Source organism: Temnothorax longispinosus, unplaced genomic scaffold (assembly GCF_030848805.1).
Source record: "Temnothorax longispinosus isolate EJ_2023e unplaced genomic scaffold, Tlon_JGU_v1 HiC_scaffold_14, whole genome shotgun sequence".
Classification (NCBI taxonomy): domain Eukaryota; kingdom Metazoa; phylum Arthropoda; class Insecta; order Hymenoptera; family Formicidae; genus Temnothorax; species Temnothorax longispinosus.
Window position 1 is genome coordinate 17,365 of NW_027269925.1, and position 9,032 is coordinate 26,396.

Genomic DNA, 9,032 nt, shown 5'->3' on the forward strand with positions numbered 1-9,032 from the left:
AATTAAGTTAAAACATATGAGAATTAAAAAGGACCACGCACACAAACATTGGAAATCTGGGCCCCGGTCAAATTTCTCCAAACTTTGTGATTTTTTAGCTTATGACCTCCCGATCAAAAGTCCTTATGGGCCCGAACCTCCAGGAAGTCATGGAAGAGAGTTATGGGGTATGGAAGTCGACGGAATATAAGTAGTCGAGTATACACGTTTTTACCCTTGAAATGTCTCGAATTCGGAGGGGATCAATTATGATAACTAATGGGACAAAACTTCTTGAACTTGGAGAGGACTATCTGATAGTCTGGCCCAATCTTGGCTATAAAGTCTAACTAGGGTCCGGTAGGGCCCAGCCAGGTTTTTATGATGGAAACCTGGATTCATCGCAGAATTACATTCAGATTAATAAATTTCTCAAGATCGAGAGTCGAGGCAGTTGAGGAGGTTGAGGACAGACTTCGGGAAGAGGAGGGGGAATCGGCAGGTTCTAGGAAGCGGGCTGGATCGGGGTTGACGGGGACCACGCGAGGCGGGACCACGCGAAACGGAGCCACGCGGCAAATAGGGCGATGTTCGACAATTGGGCGAGAGGGTAGCACGACTGGGCGATAGGGCAGGATGATAGCGGGACGATTCTGATGCGAACAACCGGGTTCCTCTGTAAAAGCTGGTAGGGGCGGTGGGATGGCGAGTCGCGGAGGACCGGCGTTGAGCTGCTCCCGGGGGAGTTCGACCTCCCGTCGCGCCCGCTTGTTCTGGCGATTTCTCTGTCGCCTGATCGTGCGGAGATTCTGTCCTCGAGGGGGTAGAACTTTCCAGTCCACTAAAATTATTTACTTATTTAGTCGATCTCTCTCGGACCCGGTCGGAAGCGAACAAAAGTTAATCGTCGAGCTTAAAGGGGGGGGGGAGAGGTCAGTGGACAGGCTGGGTCCACGACAGCGACGAGACGCCGGGAGCCAAGTCAGGCCTACCTCAACGCCAACGACCGCTGGGAACTTGATGCCTACACTGACCGACCCACGAGCATAAGGTCAAGGAGGTCAGTGGACCAGCTGAGTCCACGACAGCGATGAAGACGCCGGGAGGCAAGTCAGGCCCACGACAACGCCAACGACCGCTGGGAACCTGATGCCTACACTGACCGACCCCAAAATAATAAGCTTCCGGGGATCCGACAATCGATAGACCGTTTAAGAAGAGGGGCGATAACGCGGAAAAAGAAGGATCAAGAGAATTACGGGACTTACTACTTGATGAGTTCAAACGAGTGGCCTTCTCTCTGAAATGGACGTTGGACTCGTCGGTGGGTGAGTCGGGGCGACTGATGGTCCGTCGGATCTGTTGCACTGACTCTAAACGTGGAGTCGAGACTCGAAACGAATGAGATTCAGATTATAATACCGAGCAATGCAGACTGAAACTGAGGAAATTTCTCTGAGAGCGAGTCCTGCGACGTCGCGATTTAAATAGGAAGTTTCGAAGGATGGAAGGGGTGGATTTCGTGTGGGATGTGTCTGGTTTTCGTTTAAAGGATTTCGGGTTGGCGGGATGTTTCTAATTTTTGTTTGACGGATTTCTTATTGGTTGAGATGTTCCTTACCCAAGAGGTAGATTCTTAAGTTTTCGCCTATCCTGGAAAGCTAGAGACGGTTATCGATTTTTGCGGTTTTCCATTGGTGAGCCCCCTCTTAAGGCCCCACTGTCTTATTGGGGGTGTAACCCATCGGTTCTTTCCAGTGATGCATTTGTTTTTCGGCTATCGCCGATTTCTCTTTTATTGGGGTTCCTTACTTATCTCGCGACCCTGTTTTTATATCGACAGACGATGCATACTTCTCAATCTTAATAGTAGGTACAAGGCAAACAGAACTTCCGCCACGTGTATTTACAATCACGTCCTAGGCTTTGTCTCCGTTTGTCGGAAACATCGCACGAGCAATTTTAGAAAGCTCGCTCGATGCAATAAAGATCTTTATCAACTATGTCTGGGATTCAGGCCCTTTTGGCGCGTCGTGTCGCCGGGTTTATAGTTATGGGCCAGACAAAGTTGATAGACAAAATCCGATTACGTATGCCCCGTCTGTCAATATTTTACTCTGGAAGGTCGCTTCGTCGCCTAGGCAAATAGCTATTATAGTTGTATATAAAAAAAAGGAATGCGAGATCTAACCTCACCCCGATCGATAACCGTCCGTACTCGGCTTGTTTATCCTAATCTTAGGGCTATCTTAGGTCCATAAGAATTCCCGCGAAAAAGGGATATCGTGGAGTCCGCAGGACGTAACAAGTGAAATACACAGAACTGTTATTGCAAAAATTTGTCCTTTAATTTTACTATATGTATTTTACATGACATAGTAACTTGTGCCAATGTCAAATAATTAATGAAATAAAATTGCTTAAAGTTTCCATGTGCGTAATTTATCGAGCCGGTAGAAGCAATTTTCTAATAGTAATCGTGGACGAGCAAGTAAGACGATCGGGTAGAATGCTGAAGGTCTCAAAAGTTCGAGTCCTGGTCTTTTTGTAACTTTTTTTGCATTTTTATTTTTTCAGGCAAATTAATTGTTATGTAATACATATAAACTAGGAAAATTATTTGACAATCATTAAAATTATTCGCATATTTTCTAACAACTTTAAGAAAGTTAACGATTTGCTTATAAAAAAATAAGAAATTATTTTCAAATTACAAAATAAGTTGTTATACATTATAAATTGTTAATATATAATAATAAAGAAAACATTTTGTAATTTAAAAATAATTTCTTATTTTTTTATAAGCAAATCGTTAACTTTCTTGAAGTTGTTAGAAAATATGCGAATAATTTTAATGATTGTCAAATAATTTTCCTAGTTTATATATATATCTATATATATATATATATATATATATATATATATATATATATATATATATATATATATATATATATGATTTTAGATTTTATTTATATACAAAGCAAATTAAAGATATTTAATTAAATATCTTTGATACAATTATATCAAAATAAATTATGACAAAGATATAATTTGCACAAGACGATAAGTATTTTTTTGTAAGAACGGTGTAAGAACGGTATTTAAATCACGTGTACGCGGTACAATTTATATCAGAGTTGTATCGGAGTCCAAGTTTATAATAAAGTGGCACACTTTTGAATTGAATCGATATATTTATGATTTTATAGCGTTTTATATCTTTTCTTGATTTTTAATTACATCTATAAAGCAGATTTGGATACATTTGGTAAATAATTATGTCTTGGCAGATCAAATTATATCTAATCAGATCTGGTTACATCTGTTCAGATCTGGCCAAATAGAGACAATTTGCAGATCTGACCAGATGTGGTTTATCTCAGATCTGGTCATATCTCGGCAGATCTAAACATATACGATCGAAAGTAAATTACTTGCCGTTTAAGCTGGTTATGCTGTTTTTCAGCTTCTTCTCTTTCTTATTTTTCAAATGGATCGCCAAGATGTTTTTCAGCTCCTATAAGAATATCGAAGGTACCGCGCGGCGGCGGAGGCACACCCCGTTTGCGTTGATCGGTGCTGCGCACTCGCTCGGCACGATCCCACTATTCTGTACAGAAAAAAGCACTCTGTTAATTACGATCCAAAGATGTCGATCACTTACCCTACAGCTCGCGTAGAACCGTATGTGGAACTCGACGGAGAAAATACGCAAAAGTAAATAATTGCTCTGATGTGTACTCTATGTACGTCGACGGAGAGATCTTTAATCCACGTCATTCAAATGTAGAAAAGGTCGCGTACGAACGCTGCGCTGCGTTTCCGAACTAGGGATCCTTTAGCCCTAGTGAGATATGAAGGAAAAGTAGTCTAGTTCCTTCAGCACACGTGTACGGACCAATCAACAGCGACACGCGACGCGAGCGCCTGGCCCGCAGTAGAAGGACAGGGTGGGGATAGCGATTGGGGACAGTGCGCTGCGTTTTCACTGCGTTTTACGCTCGTACGGCGATATTGCGAAAACGGCTGCTGTGAGACGCAATGGGTTCAAGCAACTGCAAACCTTCGTCGTCGACGACACCGGCGGCAAAGACGTCGGCGACAAAAACGTCGGCGGCAAAGACGTCGGCGGCAACGACGTCGATGACGTCGCCTGCGATGGTGTCCAGGCAATCCCAGTATGAGGATCCCACACCGCGAGAGAAGCGCAGAGTACGAACTTAAAAATATTAATTCTCTACAGCGGAAAGCACTTTGTTAATTTATTTAATTTGTTTTAAGAAATTAATTCAAAAATGTTTACAGAAAATGAAGCGAAACCAAAAAACCAAAAAAAGTCGGAGACCGAGGTATTTTTACAATCGTAAAAATACCCGGTCAACGCCGGGATGCGAACATCGCGACCAGCAGCCATCGACATCGCAGGCGCCGCCTCCTGGCGGATGCCAACCGACGCCGTCCGCTGCGCCGTCGATCGTTTATTATGTCCCGATGCCGCCCACTGCGTCGTCGGCACAATATTATGCCCCGACCCCGGCCCCGGCCCCGGCATAGGTACAGGTGCCACCACCCGCCGCGCCCTTAGCAGGATTTACATCACCACCCGCCGCGCCGCCAGGGTACTTTCCGGGCGCTAGATACGTGCCGGGGACGGCGCCATCCTTTTATATGCCGCCTTTTTTTAAAAAAAGGGTAGATAAACGGTAAAGTTGTCGACCACTCTACAATGGCTACGTGTTAAAATATTACAGATCATTATATCTTACATAGAAAAATTATTGTACAGCAAAGAAAAGCACTTTACTTATTTTATTTTACTTCTTTTCAGTTTCTTTCAACCAAGAATATTTTTTTCCAACAGTTTTCAAATATCTCGACACAAGTCAAGAATATTGTTTCAAGTAAATGTCTTTTTTGCAACGACTATGATATATTTGCGGATCAAGTAAACGGTACACACGCTTGTATAACTGCAAACGTACCGTAAAGTCTTTGTAAGAATTATATTTACTCCAAGCAATATTTTTTACTCGTGTCGGAGATATTTCCAAACCATCGGTAAGAAAATATTCTTCACTGAGAGAAAACTTGGTTGAAAGAAGTAAAATAAAATAAGTAAGTGCTTTTCTTGGCTGTAGAATGATTATTTTTCCGTAATGTTTATAATTAAAACAAATAACGGTATAATTTTTATATTTGTAATAAAAACATTGCATTTATTTGTAATTTTTTATTTTTTCAGATGCGGTCAATCATGCGAATTTGGCAATTTTCGTCAGTTTTGCGGCAATGTATTAAGGAAAAATGTGCTTCCAGTGCTGTTTTATGTTATTATTTTTAACATTTATATTAACAATTTTATTTTATTTTAACAATTTTTAACAATTGTAATATAAACATTTTATTATTTTTCATTTATTTTGTATTATTTTCATCTCATCGTCTCATCATATCCAGAAAAGCCTGAAATAACGATATGAACTGAAATAACGAAATTATATACGATATGAACATAAGCTAAAAGGAATGAAGCATCAGAACCAGAGGATCGTCACTAGCCCGTTCGATCATGGAAGTAAAGCAACTTTGACAAGTGCGGTTACTACTCGGATGGGTGACCGCCCGAATAAAAAAAATACGGCAATATATTTCGGAAACCTTTTAACACACTTTCTCAGAAAAGTTTCAAGTGCGAAAATCGCGGACATTTTGCTATTCCACACAGCTGTCTCACAGAGATGTTGCGGAAACATTTTGAAACATTTATGACATGTTTCAACTCCATCAGATGAAACATTTTTTAAATATCTGTGAAAGGTTTCAGATATATTTCGGTAACCTTTTAGTACGGTTTCAGAAAGATTTCAAGTGCAAGAATCGCGGACATTTTGCTAATCCAGAGATGTCTCACAGCTGTTGCAGAGAAACATTTCGAAATATTTATCAGATGTTTTCATCCATCGAATGAAACATTTCTTAGATATTTCTGAAAGGTTCTTGTGCTGTATGGGTACTTAAATACTTATTCAAAGAACATAAAATATACTCATGAAAATAAAATATATTCGTGTAACGTTAACAAAAATGTTATCTTACATCTCAAATAATAAAGGAAGTATTTTATAAAAGTACATCGCTCATCCCACTCTCTTCATCTTGCTTTTTAGATAAGCCTGAGAAAGATGGGGAGCGTCCCGTTTGACCACGTTAATATTTACTACGGTCCCGATTGACCACGTTAATATTGAACACGTTGCAATTGACCACGTTGCGATTGACCACGTTGTGATTGACCACGGTCTCGATTGACCACCGTCCCAATTGACCACGGTTTCGATTGACCACCGTCCCGATTGACCACCGTCTTGATTGACCACCGTCCCGATTGATCACCGTCCCGATTAACCACGGTCCTGATTGACCACCGTTCCAATTGACCACGGTCCCGATTGACCACCGTCCCGATTGACCACGGTCCCGATTGACCACCGTCCCGATTGACCAACGTCCCGATTGACTACGGTCCCTATTGACCCCGTTGAGATTGACCACGTTAAAATTGACCACGTTGAGATTAACCACGTTGCGTTTGACCACATTTATATTGACCACGTTGCGATTGACAACGGTTCCAATTGGCCACGGTCCCGATTAACCACCGTCCCAATTGACCACCGTTTCGATTGACCACGGTCGCAATTGACCACCGTCCCGATTGACCACGGTCCCGATTGACCACCGTCTCGATTGACCACGGTCACTATTGACCACGTTGAAATTGACCACGTTGTGTTTGCCCACGTTAATATTGATCACGTTGCGATTGACTACGGTCCCGATTGCCCACAATCCCTATTAATCACGGTCCCGATTGACCACGTTGATATCGACCACAGTCCCGATTAACCACGTTGATATTGGCCACGGTCCCGATTGGCCACGGTCTTGATTGACCACCGTCCCGATTGACCACCGTCCCGATTGGCCACGGTTCCAATTGACCACCGTCCCGATTGACCACCGTCCCGATTGACCACCGTTTCGATTGACCACCGTTTCGATTGACCACGGTCCCGATTGACCACCGTCCCGATTAACCACGTTGATATTGGCCACGGTCCCGATTGACCACCGTCCCAATTGACCACGGTCCCGATTGACCACCGTCCCGATTGACCACGATTGAGCACAAGTTACAATATTAAGCAGTTCCTGAGATATATATACAGGGTGCAGAAAAACTAAGTTTCGTAAATTTGTGTAATGAAAGAAGGAATAAATACACCAACTTTAAGTATAGGAACCATGGGTCAACGACGCTTCGTTACGGCGTGACGGGCGTTTAATTAAATTGTCACAACGACTGCGATGCAATGATTTTATTCCGTCAATTTAATATGTTTACAGTAGAGACCCTCTATACAGAGTCTGGCCATAATTGATTTTGTCCAAATTCTGCGAGAGGAAGGATTACATTATTATGTATGTACAACCACTGAGATATAAGTAATATCACAGTATTTACAACACAATAATTTTACGAGAGGTTAGGCAATCTGTCACAACAATGATGTGCAAGGCAAGCAAAGATGCAGAATAAAGCGGGGAACACACACTTCTGCACAACGCATAATGCGTAAGAATAAGAAAATTGATTGGTCCATACACATGTGCATAAGGAAATAGACTAATCAATTTTGTTATGCTTACGCATTATCCGTTGTGCAGAAGTATGTGCTCCTCGTTTATAATGGCCATCGCACACAAAATTCCATAGGTTGCATAAGCATAGCATAAGACCGCTGGACCAATGAGCATCTTATGTAAATTAATATGGCGACTTTATGCTGGATGCTCATTGGTTAACGGTCTTACGCTACGCTTATGCTAAGCTATGCATTTTGTGCGCGATGGCCTTAAGGCCATTGCACGTAAACAAGTTTAAGTCATAATCGTAAGGCTGTAAGAAAATATACCAATCATAGTCGATTATTCTCCTCGCGCTTGAAGAATAGTCAAGTGTGATTGGTCTATTTTCTTACGGCCTTACGATTATGACTAAAACTTTGTTACGTGCAATGGCCTTTAAGCTGAATAATAAAATAGCAGATAAGTTTTTGGAGTGCGTTGGAGTGATTAGGAACATGGTGGGGCATGAGTGGGTCGTATCATCGTATGCACGAACTTATGCCTTAACTGGCCTTAACCTTGCGACCGCACGCGTCGTGTCAACCAACCGACGTCGGCGTTGACGGTGATGCCGTGTGGAGCGACGCAGGACGAGCGGGACGAGCCCAGCAACGAGTTCCGGAGCCCATCCACCGGGGAGGAGACCTCCGGAGACGAGGGGGACATCCCCGATAAAGTTTAAATTGCGCGAGCGCTCCGAGGACGGAGTCGAGAAACATTTCGTTTTCCTTTTCCTTTTTTTCAGTTCATGGTATATTTATTCTCTTTCCTTCTCATTTCTTAGAGTCATCGATTTTACCCGTCCGGCGCAATTAATATTAAGGCATGCGACAGCGGTCGCCGAGCAGCGGCTCGAGTAGCTTTTAAGATATTTTTTTCCCAGTCAACCAATTTTAGTTTTTGTTGTGGGCACGACGATGCCCGGCGACCAGGAACGAAAGGATTTGATTACTTTGAAACAGGTGCGTGGAGCGGTAACGCATCGGTAAGTTATATGGTCGATTCACACACAATCTTCAGAGCGCGGGCACTTAGTGCACGTACCGCGCGTGCTACGCGAGTAGGAGTCGAGGTGCCGACTCCCGGGGTCCCCGAAAAGGGGCCCACGAAAAACCAGCGCGATCCGAACACGCGGACATAGGGTTTGCCGGACAACTCGCGGAAATGCGAACGGGACGCCGCAGCGCCAAACGGCGGAAGGTGCATCCAGAGTGAGGCCTATCCGACCCCTGGAATCAATCGCGAGCGCGATCCGAACACGCAAACATAGGGTTTGCCGGACAACTCGCGGAAATGCGAACGGGACGCCGCAACGCCAAACGGCGGAAGGTGCATCCAGAGGGAGGCCTAACCGAACCCTG